This window comes from Phodopus roborovskii, unplaced genomic scaffold (genome assembly GCF_943737965.1).
Source record: "Phodopus roborovskii unplaced genomic scaffold, PHOROB, whole genome shotgun sequence".
In the NCBI taxonomy this organism is placed as follows: domain Eukaryota; kingdom Metazoa; phylum Chordata; class Mammalia; order Rodentia; family Cricetidae; genus Phodopus; species Phodopus roborovskii.
In genome coordinates this window covers 1,010,569-1,031,185 of record NW_026125759.1, presented here as the reverse complement: position 1 = coordinate 1,031,185, position 20,617 = coordinate 1,010,569, and the positions used below count along the sequence as shown (strand labels likewise).

At 43.2% G+C, this 20,617-nt stretch overlaps 1 protein-coding gene across 4 annotated transcripts in view; it reads left to right on the top strand.

Moving 5' to 3' along the window:
- Positions 1-20,617, top strand: part of Plac1 (placenta enriched 1) — a 158,964-nt gene that overhangs the window by 123,292 nt on the left and 15,055 nt on the right. For 3 of the 4 annotated variants that reach the window (XM_051178602.1, XM_051178604.1, XM_051178603.1), the window contains exon 2: positions 8,018-8,089. The exons of the other annotated variant lie outside the window; for it this stretch is intronic. The gene's annotated coding sequence lies outside the window, so the exon portion shown is untranslated. The remainder of the gene's footprint in view (positions 1-8,017; positions 8,090-20,617) is intronic. 4 annotated transcript variants of the gene reach the window in all.

Below are 20,617 nucleotides of genomic sequence, written 5' to 3'. Positions count from 1 at the left end.
TGGAAAAGCTGTGACAGATGGGAGATTTTAAAAGGAATAGGAGGCAAATATGAATAATCAGGGGTGGATGAGATAGCTCAGTCACTAAGTCCTTGTCATATAGCACAAAGAGCCGAGGTTGGATCCCCAGCACCTACATTTAAAAAAAAAAATCCTGTGGTGGTGCACAACTGTAATGCCAGAACTGGAGAGGCAGAAAGGCAGGAAGGATCCCTGACACTTGCTGGGCAGCCAATGTGTCCAGACTGCTGAGCTCCATATTCAGTGAGAAAGCCTATCTCAAAAAGTGGAACATGGCTGAGGAAGACATACAACATAAACCCTCAGTTTGTGCACATGCCCGAATGCATGTGCACACACACACGCACACACACACACACACACACACACACACACACTCAAATACATATGAACACACATACACGCATACATACATACATACTGACCCATTCACATAAGAAAAAAATCACCATATATATGAAAACAATCTGCCATTGCTGTGTTAAAGAGGAAACATAGTAAACTGATAACATTGATATATTTCTCTTAGGCAAGTGTGGTGGTCTATCCCAAATCCATTGTGTCACTCCGCAAATCACAGAGTACTGTAATCAGGCACCATCTTGAGAAGGGGGTGCCTATTGTTTGAGACTGAACTACTCTGGGGACCTGAAAGCAAGGAACAATCACAAATCAGGAAATCTAGGATGCATTGCCAAAGTCCAGTGTCTGGGTGGGAAATAGCCCAGAGTGGGTAGTCATGGAGATGGAAAGGGCTGTGTGTAAACACACTGAGAAGTTTAGGCAGTAGGAGGCTTGGGCTGTTGAAAAACAAGAGAGTTGGTAGCTCTGGCCTCTAGGGTGAGTTGCAAATGCCATCACCGAATAATATCTGCACAGTCTGAGAACTCTGAACTCATGACAGGAAGATTGGCCTCTAGAATTGCCTTCTCTGGTATCTACTGAAAGTTCTCCAGCTTTCTCCCTCCCACAGCTGGTTTTCTGCCAGACAAGGTCAGAAATCTCTAAGACCAGCAGGCAGAAGACTGGGCTCCCTCAAATCTCTACATCTAATGCTGAACCCCACTCTCCTGTTCTCTGTCTCTTTCCCTGATTCTTGAACATGTGCAGGGGAATGCCCTTGGGCTGGGATAGTGGGCTGGGGAACAAGTAGGTACCTGCATAAAGCCCACAAGCTACAGAGCTTTGTGATACCAACAATGACTCCACATATACAGAGAGGGGAAGCTTCTAAAGGGATGTTGCCAGTCAGGGGCTGGGAATGCGGATCAGTTGGTAGAATGCTTGCGTAGCATGAGTGAAGCCCTAAATGTCATCCCAGTACCACACACACCAGGCATGATGACCCACAAGTGTAACCCATGCACTCTGCAGGTAGAAGCGGAAGGATCCAAAGTGCAAGGTCACCCTCAGCTACTTGGAGGATTCAAGGCCAGCCTATACTACAAGAAGCCTTGTCTCAGGCCAGGCAGTGGTAGTGTGGCCCTTTAATCCCAGCACTCAGGAGGCAGAGGCAGGCAGATTGCTTTGAGTTGTAGGCCAGCCTGGTCTACAGAGCGAGTTCCAGGACAGCTCGGGCTGTTACACAGAGAAACCCTGTCTCAAAAAACCAACCAAACAAACAAACAAACAAAAAAATGGAATGAAAGAAAGAAAGAAAGGGAGAAAGGAAGGAAGGATTCTATTTCAACAAACAAAACAAAGGGTGAAGACACTAATCCAAGACTTAAACAACGAATTCAGCAACTTGGACAAGAAGTTCAGCAAAAAAGGGTGTTAAAATGAAATTTTTGAAATAAAAACCTTGGGCTTAAGGAGGTAGGTCCATTGCTAAAGCCGTTGCCTCAGAGGTATGAACATTTGAGTTCAGAGCACCAGAGCCCACATAAAGAGCATGCAAAGAGGCATGCACTTTGTAATCTCAGTGGTGGTGGGAAAGGAGGTAGAGACAGATGAATCCCCAGAGCTTACCAACTAGCCTGTCCTACTTTGTGAAGTTCCAGGCTAGTGAGAGACCTGATCTTGAATAAAACGTGGAAGACAGCTGAGGAATAACATCTGGAGTTATCTTTCATGTCTGCATATATATCCCTATGCACACGCCAATATGCATACACACCAAAATAGAAAAAGAAAAGTTGAATAAATCAAATAAGGCATTCAGTAGAAAGCCTAGACCTGGCAGAAGAAAGGATAGCAGGGGTTGAAGACAAAGCTGAAGAATATTACACTTAGACAGCAATGAAGACAAATGAAGCAATCGTGGCCACAGCACCCAGGCCCTTTGAGACACAGTTAAGAGAACAAATCTACAAAATAGTGGTAGAAAGAAGAAAAAAAAAGGTATAGAATAAAGGCAGAAAACCCCTATTCAATAAAATTACACCAGAAAAAAAAATCTAGATAAAGAAATGGATAGCCAAGGACAACCTAATACTCAAAAGAGAAATGGCTTGAAGAGAACCTCTCCACACCATGTAGATCCAGCATACAGAATAATGAAGGAACACTAAAATCTGTAAGGGAGAAATGTCAAGATAATTATATAGGCATAGTTACCAAAATTACAGAAAATAAGTCAGTAGAAGTTGTAAAGGTCAAGAGAGCAAGGGCTGATGTATTTCCAGCCTTGACATAAAAAGACTGCTAACAACAACAACAAAAAGACTGCTAATCAACACTACTGTACCTAGCAAAGTTTCTTTAAAAGAAAAATAGAAGAAGCTTCATAAAGCAATTTACTAAGCTGGCATTGTCAAACACACTTACAGAAAAGCTATTCATAAAAGAATAAAAAATCTATACACAATCATAAACCATCAGGAGACTATCAATGTCACTAGAAGAATGGATAGATACTGAGGGAGGTGGGTCTTTGTGAGTTTAAGGCTTGCTTAATCTACATGGTGTGTTCCAGACTAGCCAGAGCTACACAATAAGATCCTGTAAAAAAAAAAAAAATTGGGTGGATAAATAAATGAGAATTAGGAAAGAATCAAGCATTACTAATTTAGTGAAGCCAATCCTCTCAAGTGAATGGGAGAGGGGTCAGTACATGCCTTTTAGTAATGAGCCCTAAATGTAAACAGCTCCAACCCTCCAATTAAGAGACACAAACTGGCTGAATAGATTGAAAAAGATTAACAGTTCACAAAAGTCCACCTCCCTGGCAAAGATCCACAGAGACTAGGAATGAAAGGATAGAAGTCAGTATGCAAATGAGAGCCCAAAGCAACCAGAACCCTCGCTCTCTCTCTCTCTCTCTCTCTCTCTCTCTCTCTCTCTCTCTCTCTGTGTGTGTGTGTGTGTGTGTGTGTCTCTGTGTGTATGTGTACATTTTTAATTCCATGATCTGTTGATGGATTCCCAGGCTGATTCAGAAACTTGACTGCTGTGAATAGTGCTCTGATAAAATGGAGGTGTGTGGGTCTGCAGTATGCTGAGTGAGAGTCCTTCCTTTGTATACCCATGGATGTTATAACTGAATTGTATGGTTGTTCCTAAGAGTGGAGTCGCTCAGTCATATGGTAATTCTGTTTAACTTATTGAGCATCCACAGTTTAGAAACACTTTGGTTGTTAAGAAACAGACCTCAACAACCCAAATCTAATCATTATGTGTGATCTCAGTTTCCTTGGTTTCTCTGGAGCCCAGGCACAGTTCATCACAGGGTATCACAGCACCACCAAGCTTGGGCTGTAGTCTCATCTAGTGCTTAAGGTCCTTTTCCAAGCTGCTTCCATCGTTTAGTCAAACTGCTATAGCACTCAGACATTCACCTCCTAAGGCTCTACTTTCTTCTTTATGGCGTGGCTGCTTCCACAAGGCCAGCAGGAAATGCTTTCTCCAGAGAGACCTCCAGTCTTTATTTTAATGGCTTTTTCACCCAATTAATGGCTAACCCAGGAGTAAGCCTCTTTGGTAAACTCAACATCACTTGGTAGGAAACCTTAATTACATCTTGAGGCTATTTTTATATATTATGATAAGTTGTTTGATCAGATTAATGGAAAAATTATAGCCTCTCGAAGAATGAAAATTAAAGTGAGTTATTCGGTACTTGCCAATCACTATAGTTAAAAGAAGAAAGAAAACAATCCAAACAAAAATAAAACACCATTTTCCATTAGCCAGCTCAGGGATAAACATGAACCTCCTCAATTCTGAGATTAGTGTTTTTGTCAAAGCCCAAAATCACCAATAAAACTGATAGTACCCTCTTCCGACTATAAACATCATAAAGCCAAGCAGCTGCCATGCACAAGGCCCTGGGATCCATCCCCAGCACTACATAAAACCGGGTGTGGTTATGCATGCCTACAGTCCCAGTACTCGAGTGGTGGAGTCAGGAAGACAAGGGTCGTCTTAGCTATACAGTGGGTTTCAGAGCAGCCTGGATTTCTTGAGATCTTGTCTCTGAAAATTAAAAAGAGCCCAGTGCTCCTCTGAGTCATCAGTTATTCTAGTGTCCTAGTGCCTAGCACAGGCAATCAACATTTGCTGGGAGAAGAGACACAGCAATGCTACTCAGCTCCCTGGATGATATAGATGGTCTTGGATACAATTTTTTTTTGTCACATTCCTACAGAGTATTGAGTCACCTCTTCCCTCCTAGAAGTCATCTCTTTTCTGTTCGTTGGTTGGTTGGTTTGTTTGGAGACAGGATCTCATACAGCCTAGGTTACCCTCCAACTCACTATATAGAGGATACCCTTCAACTCCACTTCCTAAGGACTAGGATTCCAAGCCTGCAGCACTATGATCAGTTTATGCAGTGCTAGAGATCAAATCCAAGGCTTTATGTATGTTAGGTAAGCTATCTACTAACTGAGTAAATAAATTGGCAAGTGTCCTGATTGTGGTTCTGGTGAGAATGAGCATCATCCCCTTAGGCAGACCCCTTTGTCTCCTGCCCTTTGTTTTCTCCCAGCTTGGAATGGAAAAGTGACTACATATTTCTAGTTCGTTCACAGCATTGGGAGGAGTCAAAAGTGGATGCATGAATATCCCTTTGGAGCCTGTCACTGCTGTTGACATTGAGAATACCACTGTGGGAACAAATGTTATCATTGTCACAGCTCAGCTACAGGGGCCTCTCCTTCCTTAAACTGGCAGCTGAGGCTAAGTGTTTGAGCTCCCTGGGCCAGCTGTTATGAAGTAAATGCCAGGCAGAAGTAAGGCAGGCCTCAGAACTGGGCCAAAAGCCAAGCAAGAGAGGGGGTTTTGGTAAGGGGGGGGCACAAAGTTGGCAAAAAACTGTTTTCTCAGGAGGTTTGAAAATATACAGTGTTTCCTCCAAGGTAGACAAAACACCCATAGGAAGGCTTCATGAAAAGTCGTGCTCTAACTCCACACACCCTAGAGAAGAGTCTAGAGCTGGAAGGGCACTGCAAGCACTTTCCCAAAGCCCCTTCCCTTAGGAGCGCTGAATGAGAGCCACACCCTTTGAAGTGAGCTCACAAAGGGCCACGTTGTTTCCACTGGGAAAGAGTGATAGCCTGGCATAATGGTGTGCTTATTCTGTAAGCCTCAGAGTGTGTGATGAGGAGTAAGTGAGCCCGCAGGCTGTGACAACAGGAAGGGACCATTACCAGAAGACATGCGTTTCCAGCCTGGTGCGAGTCCACAGGGAAGGGCTTCCTGAGAGGGACAGCATGCTCAAAGGCAAGGCAGTTTCAATTCTCTCCTAGGATCGCTGAACCAGAAAAAGATACCTTTTAGTAAAATTGGAATTCTGTTTGATAGAAAGTTTTCAACTAGGGCCGGTGAGGTGGCTCAGCCAGTAAAAAAGCACTTGCCTCCAAGCCTGAGCATGTGAATTTGATCCCTGGGACCCACAAGGTGGGAAGAGAGAACCAACTCCCCCAAGTTGGCCTCTGACCTCCACATGAGCACAAAAACAACCCCATAAATAAATGTAAAAAGAAAAAAAGAAAAGAAAAAGAAAGAAAGAACGTTTCCGACTTGATGGATTTCAGTGAAACATTGCTTAGGTTTTGAGGTTATAGAGATTTAAAAAAAAAACAAAACAAAAACCTGATGACGAGAAAAAAACAGATAAACCCATTGTTTCAAATCCAAATGAGAACAGTGGTATTTGTGAGTGGAGAGATCCCTATCACACAAAAGAAATCAGCAAGCTAGGAGTAGCTGCTAAAGAAGTTTAGTGGACAGTTACTAAGGAATAGAGCCCCCAGATTAGATTTGAGCACAGCCTTGACCGACTTCAGGATTCCTATAGTATTGCATCATACATGCTTTGTCAAGGACCACTTCCAAAACTCTGACTCATCTCCCAGGCAAAGGAAGCCATGTCAGCATGTGAATCCCACCCCTGGTGTTATCCCAGGACATTTTTGCCAGATTTGACACTAACCAGCGATTCCATTAGGTCTGGGAGAAGCTGTGTAGTACAATGGCCAGGACCCTGAGCTCCAAGCCTGACTGTTAGCAATTTGCCACCCTTTCATGTGCCTCTCTTATCCAGTTTGGGTGGTTTTATGGTTTAACTGAACGACTTAGTCCCTTCCAGCTTTAAAACTGGAAAGTCTATTTCTAAGCTTCAAATACAACACAGAATCATGGCTGTGAAGACAGTCTAATCTTGTGATTTTCATTAGGTATGAAAGATCCTCTAGTCCAAACCCTTCATCATACAGATATAGAACCCCAGGCTGAAAGAGGACAAAGGCTGGTTGGTTCTCAGCCTGTGAAAAATTAGGTCCCTCCATCCTCATCCCAGGCATTCTTCACGCCATTACTTTTCCAGTTAAAGTAATAAGCAGTTACTGTTTACAACTTTCAAATAGAGTTGTAGGAAAGGAAAAGAACACAGACGAGCAAACAACAACAACAAACAGTTCTTTACCTCTCCCCACCCCACACCAGTCCTCCTCCAAGGCACTCATTTTTATCAGATCCTATTTTCAACTTCTCCGCTGGGTGCTTAAATATCTGTAAACAATGGTTGGACGCCTGCTTCCTGATCTGTCCTGTTTAGCCCTTATCACTTGACTCTCTGCTGTAAAAACTGAAGACTTATCTTACTTAGTTTTATTGTCCTCCAGCCCTTTCTGTTACTTCTCTTACTTTTCTTTGGTAACAATTTTATGGGTTTTTAAAGGGTTTTGTTGCTGTTTGTTTGTTTCCCCATTTGAAAAGTAGACTGTGGTAACCTTTATACTTTTGAGATACAGTTCTATGAGTTTAGGCAAAAATCTGAAGTCGCTTGGCTACTGTTACAAACACCACAGTTGAGTAGCTCCATGGTCCAAATGAATACCTCCCTACTTCCTGAGTGGCCTGGCAACTGCTGAAAAGGTTCATGGCACTTCAGTTTTGTCTTTTCATAGCGCTGTAGAAATGGAATCATGCTGTATGCAACCATTTGTCACTGTGTCCTTTCACCTATGATAACTATTTTGAGTCATTTATTCATTTATCAATGTCTTGAGATTCACTTATGAATGGTCCATTCTTTTGGGTTTGCCGACTCTGTTGCATGGATGTACCTGAATTCATCAGTCAATCAGTTGAGGCACATTTGAGCTGTTTCCAGTTTGACAGTATTGTTTTAGTCATTCTGCCGGTCACCTTGTAATTTGAAATCATATACTTAAGCCTTTATCCCTTAGCCTATCACCACTGTATGTGAATTAGGTCTGCCGTTTCAACATAGTAAATGCTTTTTGCCAGATTTCCAAAGATGGCACTAACACTCTTTTAGACTTCCTTGTGGACAGATTTGAGCATGTAATCTGTCACAGGGCGAGAAGGCTTGCTTCGATGCTATCCAGCAGCCCTATTCAGGTCAACAGCCATTCTGAATGCCTCCCATAGCATAGGGGCCTTCTTTAGTACCAGATGTGAATGGTGCGGGGAAGACAGACATGCACTTTCCGTTCTGACCGTTGCTAACTCAGGCAGTAATTTTTGGGGAAAAGACCTTTCTTCATGTGGATTTCAGCTTTTGTCTGTCATGCTTTTTCTTTTCCAGCTGCCTTCAGCAGTGAGCACAAAGCCACATTTCAAAGGAGACTGACAAATTATCCCCAGCTGCCAGAAGGAGGTTAGTTTTCTGTGTGTTCTGTGTCCCCCTCTCCGATAACCAACAGGTTAACTTTGTAAGGGAACTGACCAAAGCAGAAATTGTCCTTCCACCCATGTGAGGTGTTTTTTGTTTTGTTTTCCTTTCAAAGATGTGAATTTGTAATATACCTCTCCATTCCAACTCTAGTTTATACCAGAAAATACACTAAATAATCACAACACAACCACTGTGTTTTGCAAGAGTACGGTTAATACATCCTTTTTTTTTCCCCATGGAGTCTAAATTATTTTAATTAGATATATTATTGACTTCCTCCAATGAGTAACTATTTAAAGGCTAAGTAGTGTCAGCACTGGCCATGTGTTGTTATTTTCCACTTGCATTTTTAATCATCTTCATATGTGTCTTATCTGGCATTTACTTGGCCTAACTAGAGAGTTTAATTACCCAGTATACAGCAGTTTCTCCTGCTTAGGAACAGCTTAGAAAGTCTGGAAAGGTTCAAATGCAATGTTCATGAGGGGATGAGCAAATGCTCTTGAGTTGAAATACATAGTGTCCATGTATGCTGAAAGATTCTGTGTTAATGCAGAAAATTAGGTGTTGTCCAGCACCTGTAGGAACACACAAGGGCAACTGCAAAACATGCCAAAAACATTAGCAGTGTTCTTCTCCTCTACCCCTTGAGAGGCTTTTTCTAAGAAATCCATCTTTTCAAAGGCACAGTCATTATGTGTTAGTAATAAAGTGTTTAAGGAGAGGGACATGCTAATTACCCTGATTGAGTCATTGTACATTGTCTACATTTATGAAACTATAACATTATGCCCTATAAATATGTATAATTAGTGTTAATACAAAATAGTTGAATATAATAGATAAACAAACTACTAACAAATTAATTATAGCATCCTTTAGAAATAAAGTAAAAACATCCAAAATGTTCATGGGAAAAACATTTATATTATGAAATGCTAGATAGTTATATACTACAAAATACTGTATCATTATTTCAAATCAAATGTAGAAGAATGTTTAATAACATGGGGAAGCAGCCTAAATTAAAGGGAGGAAGGGAAGATATACAACTGAGCATATGAACATATGGCATGATACTGTGTGTATGGGGGGATGTGGGTGTGTGTGTATGGGGGGATGTGGGTGTGTGTGTGTATGGGGGGATGTGGGTGTGTGTGTATGGGGGGATGTGGGTGTGTGTGTATGGGGGGATGTGGGTGTGTGTGTATGGGGGGATGTGGGTGTGTGTGTGTATGGGGGGATGTGGGTGTGTGTGTATGGGGGGATGTGGGTGTGTGTGTGTGATGGGGGGATGTGGGTGTGTGTGTGTATGGGGGGATGTGGGTGTGTGTGTGTATGGGGGGATGTGGGTGTGTGTGTGTATGGGGGGATGTGGGTGTGTGTGTGTATGGGGGGATGTGGGTGTGTGTGTATGGGGGGATGTGGGTGTGTGTGTATGGGGGGGATGTGGGTGTGTGTGTATGGGGGGATGTGGGTGTGTGTGTATGGGGGGATGTGGGTGTGTGTGTATGGGGGGATGTGGGTGTGTGTGTATGGGGGGATGTGGGTGTGTGTGTATGGGGGGATGTGGGTGTGTGTGTATGGGGGGATGTGGGTGTGTGTGTATGGGGGGATGTGGGTGTGTGTGTGTAGAAGACTAGGAAGGAATAAATATAAATTTTAACAGTAGTTAACTCTTATGGGATTAAGTATTATTTTCCTTTCCTTATTTTTATAATGAGATTGTCATGATTTAAATCTAAAATATAATCTTTGCTTTGGAAAAATAAAAATTTGATGATATGTAGTAAAATGATGCAGATCCTACTGATGGAAACTGGAAGAGAGAACAGCTTTGGGTGCTGTGTGGAGAGTCACAGCAGTGCTTGGTTTCCAGAAAGTCCAAATGAAGCCCTAAAATCTTTTCAGTGTCAAGTGCTGGGGGTCTGGGTTTGCTATTGAAAGACATTTGTTGCTATCTCAACTTCTAGCAAATTCTCATCCTTCCCTCCCTCCATTCTCACCCATTTTCTTCAACTGTCCACATCTATGGAATGAATGCTGGGAAAACGGGGCATAAATAAAACCCAAAGGCTTTAATATACCATAAAGCCTCCCTTCCTGTGTCCTAATTGCTATTGCCTACTGTACTCTCTAGAGTGGAGGAGAGCTCAAAAGACAGAAATGCTTAGGAAGTCTGGAAGGACTGAGACCCAACATGCACAGCTACCCCTCTCTGACTATCTGACATGATATAAACTGATAAGCTCTGTTGATGTGTGCCAGGGGCAGGGAGGGGTTATAGGAGGTAGGTGCTAAATAAGAAGCCAGCCACCAAAGGCAGATATCGTAAGAAATCACAGAATCCTAGACTTGTATAGCAGAAAGGAAAATATTTCAGTAAGAGTAAGATTCCTTCCAAACACTGATCCTCTGCTGAAATAAACAGTAGTTCAAAGAATACCACCTATCAAAGCACCCCACTTTACAGATGAGGAAATCAAAACACAGAGGAAATTTTTGAATTGCTTTAAATCTTATGGCTTCCTTGCTACAAAGTTGGGACTAGAGCCTACATCTCCTGGACACTGACAGGCGAAACGAAATTTCCAATAGATGCCTTCCTCGACCATAACTATTCCAAATACTTACTGTATGTGTGTGCTTGGATATTTTACCATCAGCTTAAGATTATAAGATATGAAATCAAATTCATTATATTTATCTTGTTTCCCTGTCGCCGGGAATCTGAGCCAGAGTGTATTTGGCTTTTGTTCTCCTTCAACTCCAGGCTACTAACAAATTCTGTCCATTTTCTTTCAAAAATATCTCTAGCCCCTACCCTACTGACAAGTTAACCCCTACCTCCCTAAGACCACACTTCCCAGGTCTGGAAAAATAACCCAGTTAGAAAAAGACTTGTAGAACAAGTGTGAGGATCCAAATTCAATCCCAAGAACCCATGGAAAACAGCCACGTATGGTAGTGGGCTCTTGTAATTCTAACAGTGGGGTGGTAGAGACAGGCAGATCCCTGGGACTTCCTGGAGAGTCAACCTAGCCTAATTCACCAGCACCAGATCTCAGTGAGAAAACCTGTCCGAAAAAATAAGTTAAATGGCTCCTGAGAAAAATCCTTAGGCTTCAAACATGTACACACGCGTGCGAATGTGTGCATACACAAGTATGTGCACATTCACACAAAGAACAATTAAAACCCAGTCTAGATCATACAACTTGACTCAACAGTCATCACTTAGAAGCAATTAGCATTATTTAGCACTTTCATTCACACGTGCATCTAGTGAGTATCTAGTATTTGCCAGCTTTTGAGATGGATAATTCATTTTTCTTATTGTCTCAGTGACATCTCTGAGAGTTGCTACCACATATTTCTCCATAGCCTCTTAAACATCCATTGCAATTCTAAGCAACCCCAGAGACCTATTAGTCCTCAAGCAATATGGACCCAAGTAATCTGCCACGGGCTCAGCAGCTAGAGAACTGTGTGGATGCTCTGCCCCAACATGTCAAAACTACAAGAGTATGAGCCACTTGCTCAACAAAGATAGCATATTATCATGTGACTTCTAAACACCACTGCATTCGAACAATGCAATTTCATAACTAACTGGAAAGGTGAGATCCTGAAAGTCACGTTTGAGTAGACATACTTTTCCTCGTTCCTCTAAGAATAGCTCAAAATTAATTATCTATCAAAACAAATAGACATTTTGGGAATAATAGGAACAACATACTGCCTCTCCCATAAATTTGTACAATTTCTATGTGTGTTTCAAAACCAGTAAGGATAAAGGGGGAGAGGACTGGGTTCTTGCCTGATATGCACAGAGCCTTGGGTCTGATCCCCAGTACTGGAGAGGAGGTAGGGGAGAAGGAGAGAGAATAAAGTGAAGGCAATCAGTTGGCACTATTACACATCCTCAATAATCAAGACAATATGGTGTCGACAGAGGGGCAGACACATAAAGCAACAGAATGGAAAAGCCCAGGAGACTCACATAATAATGGCCACTTGATTTCTTTTCAAGATACACATATAACTCAGTGGAAAAGCAGCCTTTGAAAACGTATTTATTTAATGGAAGGGCACACATGTGCCTTGGCACTCATGTGGAGGCGAGAGCACTTCTCATCTTCTTCTTCCTTATTGAGGCAGGGTATCTGTTCAAGGTGCTTTCTACTTAGAAGCGGCAGACCCAAGGCTAGCTGGCCCGCAGGCTCCCGGCAAAGGCACAACCAAGTTGATGAGTAAAATCAACCCCCACAAACGTGGACCTCAGTATCACATTTTAAATGTTAAATCTTCAAAATGGATCATGGACTTGGGTATATTTTCCGAGTGAAAAGACTTATAAAAGTAAACAGGAAATAATCTTCAGGTCCTAGAATTTAGTCTAAAAGCTTGCAGCCATTCTCATGAACAAATCAATAACTTAGACCTAATAAAATGGTGGAAGATTCTAGGAGCTCATGGTAGCACATGCCTGTAAGGCCAGGACTTGCAAGATGAAGTCAGAATTGTGTGTTCAAGGCCAGCCTGGGCTGTTAAGCAAGACCCTGTCTCATGAAAACATTTTAAAAATGTGAAAGACCCATCCTGAGTTTTTTTTTAATTATAGAATTAGAGGAAATATTTGTAATATATCTGATTAATGAGGAATGTAAGAACATCAGTAGTAGCTGGGCAGTGGTACCACACTTCTTTAATCCCAGCACTTGGGAGACAGAGGCAGATGGATCTCTGAGTTTGAGGCCAGCCTGGTGTAAGACTGAGTCCCAAGACAGCCAGGGCTACACAGAGAAATCCTGTCTCAAAAATCAAAGAGAAAAGAAAGGAAAATGGGCAAAGGAGATGTAGCGATGTTACAGTAGAGAAGTATGGATGGCAGATATGTGGAAAGATGGGTACCACTTGGGAAATACAAACTGAGACCACAGTGGAGAATGCACACCTATGAGAGCAGCTGAAATACAAAAAACAGTGCCAATAGCAAATGCTGGGGAGAATGCAGAGAAACTGGATCTCTCAGACATTGCTGTGGGAATGAGAAATGCTACAAAAACATTCTGCAAAACAGTTTGGCAGTTTCTTATAAAACTAAACATGCAATTACCATAGGACCTAGTAATCCCGCTCCTGGGCATTTATCCCAGAGAAATGAAACTATATCCACACTAAATCTCATACATGAATGTTTATAGAAGCTTTATTTGTAATAGCAAAAAAATTTTTAAACACCCCAAATGTCCTTTGATAGGTGACTAGTTAAACCAAGTGTGGTTCAATGTAAAAAACAGTAAAGAAAAGAATGAGAGACAGCTTGGAGGGGCCTCAAGGGCATGATCTGGAGTGGCAAATTATACAAAGCTCTTCGCCTCTGCCTCCTATGTCATGGAGAACTCTCGATTCAGTTCCTTCTGATTCAAAAGACCATTTGTCAAAAAGAAGTACTCCATGTGATTTCAGTTTTGTGGCAGTATATTTGAAGTGAGCATCTCTAAGGCAATTATTTTTTTAAAATGTTATCATTCGTCCCACATTGACAAGACACACACATATCCAAGATGACACAGTTTTCACGTAGTGCAATTCCTGTCCCTTGACTCATTTTCAAGGATGAAAGGTAAAGCTCCACTGAACTGTGCTCAGATGAGAGGAAAGGGTGATTCAGGCAGATAGCAGAGGCAAAAGAGAAGTAGGGAAGAGAGAAGATAAAGCAAAGAGGAATAACAAGCAAAGGAGTGAGCCCCTCTATAGCCACTTGAGCCATCACGTTGATGTAGGCTTGCTATCTTCCCCAACGGCAGGCCCCGACTCTAGTCTGACAACTGCTGTCTCTTCTTTAGGGAGGAATGGTTGGGACCCAGGTACTAGGCTAGATTCCTCTGGTATCCATCTTTTTTTTGGGGGGGGTTATTGAGACGGGGTTTCTCTGTATTGCTTTGGAGGCTGCCCTGGAACTCGCTCTGTAGACCAACCTGGCCTTGACCTCTCAGAGATCCGCCTGCCTCTGCCTCCCCAGTGTTGGGAGTAAAGGCATGTGCCACCAATGCCCAGTCTGGTGTCCATCTTAATAAGACTTGAATCTCACCTTCATAGTAGTTGTTGCATCTGTAGTTACAAAAGTGTGAGATGAAATATTTAATGTTCGATAAGGTTGTATGTGATCTATTTAATGTCTGTCTCCCACTTGGAAGCAGAAATTCCATGAATGCCGGGGCTCCGTTTTAGTTCCTTTTAGTATAATCCTAACACCTAACACAAGGGCAGGATGGTAGCAAGATCCTAGCTAAATTAAACAGTTACTCGAAGGAAGATGAACTTTAACTTGCATTTGTTTTCTCTCACAGAGTAGAGAAACATTGGCTACCCTGCTTATCACAGTGGATAAGACTCTATAGATATGAGGAATATCCTGGAATAAAAAGAGTTGTTCAGCTACAGCTACAGGGCCCAGTGATAATAAAGTAGTGTCCTCCTGTCTTTGGAGTCTGGAGCCCATTGTTAATTCTTTGAGATATAAAATCCCAAGTCCTGAATGTGCTTCACAGAAAAAAAAAAAAATGTGCCCATCGGCACGTATGCATCTATTACTTGACAATGGGGCTTCTCTCCACCTATCAGGGAACCCTTCAAATCACCTAGGGATTGATGGAAACATTTTCTAGGTTGCAGGGTTGTTGGTGCCCACACCAGCTATTTGAAGGATTAGTGGGCCAAAAATCATGGTTTGCATCACTATTTCCTGAAAGGAAAAGTAGGTTGGGAGAATATAAAGGATTTGAGAAATGACACCATGACCCCCCACATTGGACTTAGACCATGGCATCTAAATACTCCTCTTCATGCTTCTGCAGGGTTCCTAGCCCTTGTTGGGCTGGTTATAGCATTCCTGCTGGCTACTTAGGAAGCACAGACTCTTCAGTAAGGGCAATTGGGGGTTGCCGATGTTCCAACAGTACATTTCAGGAACAAGTCCAACCTGTTTCGCCCTTCATCAGCAGCTTGTCCTGTCTTCTCAGTTACCAGGATTCATCTCTGAGCCACCAAGGCTCCCCGACCCCATCCTCACTCCAACCCATTAAGGTCCTTCCCTGACTGAATGCCATGCTTAGTCCCCAGGTCACAATGAAAATTGCTCTCCTCACAGCCACCTCACACCAGAGCTGTTGTTCAGTTCTCTCTTGTTCCCTCAACCTGTCTTGTCTGGAATTAGCTTTTCTCCCTACACTCTCCATTCCTTCCGCTTTGCCCCTAGCTCCTCTTCTGCTAGATGCTGCTCTTGGATGAATGGCTTTCTTCCCTGACGTTTCTCCCACTCATTCCTACCAACTTTCGTTTTCTCCATTCTTACGTGGTCTCTGGGCTGCTGTCATCTACTGCTGCCATGTCATACCTTGGTCTGATCATTTTTTTTCACAGTGTTCTCATAGGGCAAATGTTCTAGTCCCCCTAACATCCCTACCCTCACCACACCCCACCACAGCATTGATCCTTTGCCAACCAACCATTTGTAATGGATTCTTGGAGTCACCTTATCCAACTGCATGGTTTAACTCCAGTACACAGAGAACAGAAGAAAGGGTCTTCAGGGAAAATGTGTGCATAATACAAAGGTAAAATATGAAATAGAAGACTAAAATAGTGCTGAATTTTAGGATGAGAAAAGTTTAAGTGAAACACTAGAACTAGGGTAGAGAGTCAGCTCAGAATCAGAGAGAGTATATCCAAGGCTCTTTTCAACAAGGCTCTTCATTCACACTCTGAGAAGAAACAAGAGTACCAGAACCCTACAAATTGGAAGCAATCACATTTTTTTAAGCAGGGAGGAAGACTATTGCAATTCATAAAAACAAGAAATATTCAGTTGATAGTTGCTTTTTTTTTTTCCTACATAAAGCTTGCCTCTTTTGTGGCTTGAGGTTAAAGAGGAAGAGGAAGGAACCTAGATTGCCAATCCCTAACCCTTTTCTACCTTGCCTGCCTCATTGAAAACTAGCATGTCTCATTAATAACCTGAGGAGGCCTGAGAGCCCCAGCGGGGGCCCTGTAGACAAGCCCTCAAATGAAGGGAGAGAGATAAAGGGAAATCAGGAAGCATTACCACTACCCTGAAACTGTTTCTTTTTTCTTTCTGATTGAAGCTAGGAGCTCCTGCACATGGGCAAGCTCTCTACCACTGAATATCCCCAGCCTTCTTTTTATTTTAAAACAAATAAAGATTCAGTTCCCCAAGTTGTCTTGCCAGGGCTTGAACTCACTCTAAAGCCCAGGCAGATTTTGAAATTTTGATCCTCCTGCATCAGCATTCCCAATAGCTGGGATTGCAGGTCTGTGCCCCTAGGCCAGGCTTCCTTAACTCATTTCTGTACCAGTCCTGGAACTCTGTTTCATTGAAATGGTTTTTGCAAACTGAGATATTTAAAGGCCCCTGCCCATAGCTAAGTGGTAGAGCGCTTGCCGAACATGCATGAGATTGCGGGCTCCGTCCGCAGCACTGAAAACAAAATACAGGAAAGTAGTACAATAAGACTACCCATTCCTAAAGCAAGATCTCATGCATTTACATGGGTTGAGAAAGGAGCAGCTATGGAGGCCGCTGATCCAGCTTTGAGTTCTGGCGCCTTTCTGACACGGGACCTACTTGGCCATGCCATCTAAAGTCGGGCCTCTGTTTCTTCTCTCCCATGGGGTAGCAACAATAGCTACCTGTGAACTGTGCAGATTAAATGAGACAAGGCTCATGAAACATTCATATGGTACTTGGGTACTGATGTTTCAGAAATATCAACCCAGCAAAGGAGGAGGCCATGAGACATGATAACCTTGGATTCCTCTGAAAAGAAGGGGCTTTCACAGCCCAAGGGCTGCCTTGCCGCCCCTCAGGTTTAACAGCTGGGACTTTGTTTCCAGCCCATAGGTGTGTTGCCCTGCCACCTGGAGTGACCGCTGCTCTCCCTGCAATTACTGAAGGGCTTTCAGGAGGAAGCTGGGCTTCTACCCAACCCCACCCTCACCCCCGCCCCAGTGGAGCCACAACTTGTATTTGCTCACAGTGAATTTTAAAATATAGAAGGCGATGAGCTTGTTTACGAAATAAATGTGTGTTTGCATCCATTTGTCATCTCCCTCTCAGATGCCTTCCCCCCTCCCCATGCTGAGGGCTTCAAAAACGCAATGAACTGTGGGATAGGAAAATTCGAGTTATTGGTCTTCTTGGACTCACAAATTATTTACAGAGCACAGGATTTACAGTCAGGAAGGATTTTTTTTTTTCACAGAATCAGGCAAATCCTAGATGGTCTCTATGTATACAAACCTCCTTTCCAACAGTTATGAAAGGACATTTTAAACTTTAAATGAGAGCCCTGTTCATGGGACACTATCCGCACTAAAATCCAATCAAAGCATCACATTGAGAGATCACATGGAGTTACCACCTTCGCCTGGCAACTTTTCTGCAGCCATGCTGGGACTCAGGAAGTAGGCAAGGGCCCTTCACTCTCTCAACTCTGTATGTCTGAAAAGCAAGCTTAACTTGTAACAGATACCAGCATGGAGAATTCTACTCAGGCTCGGGTCAGTTTGGATGGTTCCATACAGACGTTTGAGCTTAAACTCTGCCCTCCATAGAAGTCATTCTGTTCCAGCAGCTGTTCTCCAGCAGCTGCCTAACCAACTGCTGTCAGACCGAAATTACCCCCACCTCAATGCCTCCACCTCAGGACATGATAAACACACTCCCTGGGGCTCCTTCTCTGACCTGTGAACTGCAATTACCCACATTGGAAGTCAGTTCTGGTCTTCACCCATATTTTTTTTTATTTTAACAACAAAAGGGAAGCCTTCACATATCCCTCAGTCTCTGCACATGTGGAGTGAGATAAAACAGAAAAGTTTGCTGAGTCAGATCCCCAGAACTAGATCCAGCCAGAAACGATGTGAATGTGGAGCCAATCAAGAAGTTACATGTGTTACAAAGGTCTAGTTTAATGAGTCTCTTTCAAATCCGTTTTAAAGTTTCCAACTGCAGCATGAAGAATTCTCCCGCTCTATTCCCAGTGCCTTGTTTTTCTTTGGAGAGAGGATGTTTTGCAGAATTTGTGGGTAAGGGGGGATTGGGGTGAAACCAAGGTTAGAAATTCATAGGGAAACAAGAGGTAAAGAATGAAGCCATTACTCCTGTGTTGAGAGGTCACCACACAGGCAATTAATGAAATGTATATTAATTTTCCAGCAATTCACTATGAAAATCAGCATATCCAACAAAATATTTAGCACCTAGGAAGAGCCAAATTCATTTTCTCTCAATGTGACCTTAAGTGGTATTTTTCTAGAAGGGAAACTTATTTGAAACAAATGTCAGAACAGAAGTGGTACTGTGAGGGGCATGGAGGAAGCCATAGCAGATAAGGTTGGAAACTGTCACCCATGAAGAGCATAGCTCCCGCCCAGCCTCAGGCGGGGTCCAGGTGTGGATCCAGAGCTCATGATCACCCACCTGCGGTATCCAGGTGTTTTCTCTTGTTTGTGTTCCCAGCAAAACCTGGTGGTCATGTTTCTTTCATGTGCTACATGAAAAATGGAAGTAGAATAATGGATCCATTGTATGGACCCCTGCAGCTTGGTGTCACAAGAGGGGAATCTCAAAATGATGGGTGGGATTATATCTGGATAGGCATAGGAGTTTTCTGAGGCCAACAGTAGAAAGAAGCACTGTTTAGAGCCCACAGCTGAAAACTTCACAAGTTCTGAACCCAAGGAGGAGCCCCCTGAACTTCTACGTTGTCAGCTTGAATGGGACTTTTCAGTTTTTGCTTGTGACACTGTTAAAAGGGAAGGAGAGACTTCGGGCTGGCTGTAACTCCTAGCTAGGAAAGGCTCCCAAGATAGAGAGGTGTCGTGGAGGTAATGTGAAGGAAAGTTTGCCACGATGTCAAACTCTCTTCCCGGATGTCTGCGCGCCGTCTGTCTTTTTTTTTTTTTTTTTTTTTTTTTCTCATTCACATACACATTCCTGTAGTATTTACTGAACACCTATTTTAGGCATGAGCTAGGGCAGGAGTATACAGAAGGCATCTGTTTTCTCCTCTCCCTGTCAATGGCTCTTCTCTCCTCCTCTCTCTCCCCATAATTCAGTGCTAACAGGGCTGGATGAAGGAATATTCAAAATGTGTCCCTGTAGGAGACATCTGCGCCAGGAATTTCCAGCAACCCCCAAGGAGAGTGGCAGATTGATGACACTCTGGTTGGAACTAACTAGGGAGTAGAAGGGGGTGGAAACCCACACTCAGCAGTCTGCCTGAGCTCACTCTATAACTCCCATTGATAGGACCCCTGGCCTGTGCCAGGCCCTGTACATGCTGCTTCTCATACCTTATTCAACCTCCCAGGCCTTTGAGGTCACTATTATGATAACACCCCTTTTTATATGAGGAAATTAAAACCTGAAATTGCAAAGGCCAGGGCTACATAGCATGTGGCAGAGCCCCCCCCCAGGTTAACTCTGTATGTCCTATATTCTTTGGCTTTGGTTTTAAGCTTTTGAACAATCTTATTTTGTAGCTCCAGCTGGCCTGGAATTTACCATGCCCACCCTCTCTAAATGCCGAGATTACAGGCATGCACTCCACCCACCCAGCTCAGAGTTTGTATTTGCTTAGTGTTTGTTTTCTTGGAGCCTGGGCCACATGCTGGGGAGGTACTTTCCCATGAGGCTATATGCCTAGACACTGAGCTTTTGAAAATGCCCAGCTATGGGCAAGATAGTTGAGTGCCTGAGTGACTTCAGTGTGTCAGGGTCATCTTGGAATAAACCTACACTGTTTTTTTTTTTTTTTTTAATAGATGGATAGCCTGTTCCAAGAGATTGCTTTGCCATTTTCCAGGTGTATAAAAAGCGAGCAGTGTCAGTTACCTCCACATCTCCTGTCTGGGGTCATGCCCTGTGAGAACTTATCCTATTTCAGCTTCCACTTCTAGGCAGTCAGGGGGGAAATGAGTCTGAAAACCCCATAGAATGAGCACCTGCTACAGTCACTACCCCAGTGTGGACACACTAATCCCTGGCTTTACAAGCCGTTTGCCTTCCATGCAAGAGAGCCTGCTCTTCTAATGGGCCAGCACTTCTGGTTTTAATACCCGAGTCTTGATTTCAAACAGGTGGGTGCCACAGTTGTTCTGCTCTTAGTAGGAGCCAAGTTCATGGCTCAAACAATACAAGATTCTTCCTAAAGAGCCTGTGAAACCACAAAATGGTATTAGTGGGGGCAGGGGGATCAGTTCAATGAAGAATTTCCTAACCTTGCTGCTTTCTTTATCCTGGAAAAAAGTAGAGAACTGCCTGTTCTCTCTCTCTCTCTCTCTCTCTCTCTCTCTCTCTCTCTCTCTCTCTCCTTCTCCCTCTCTCCCTCCCTCCCTCCCTCAATCTCTCTCTGCCTGTCATCTGTCTCTCTCTCCCTCCCTCAATCTCTCTCTGCCTGCCTGTCTCTCTCTGCCTCTGTC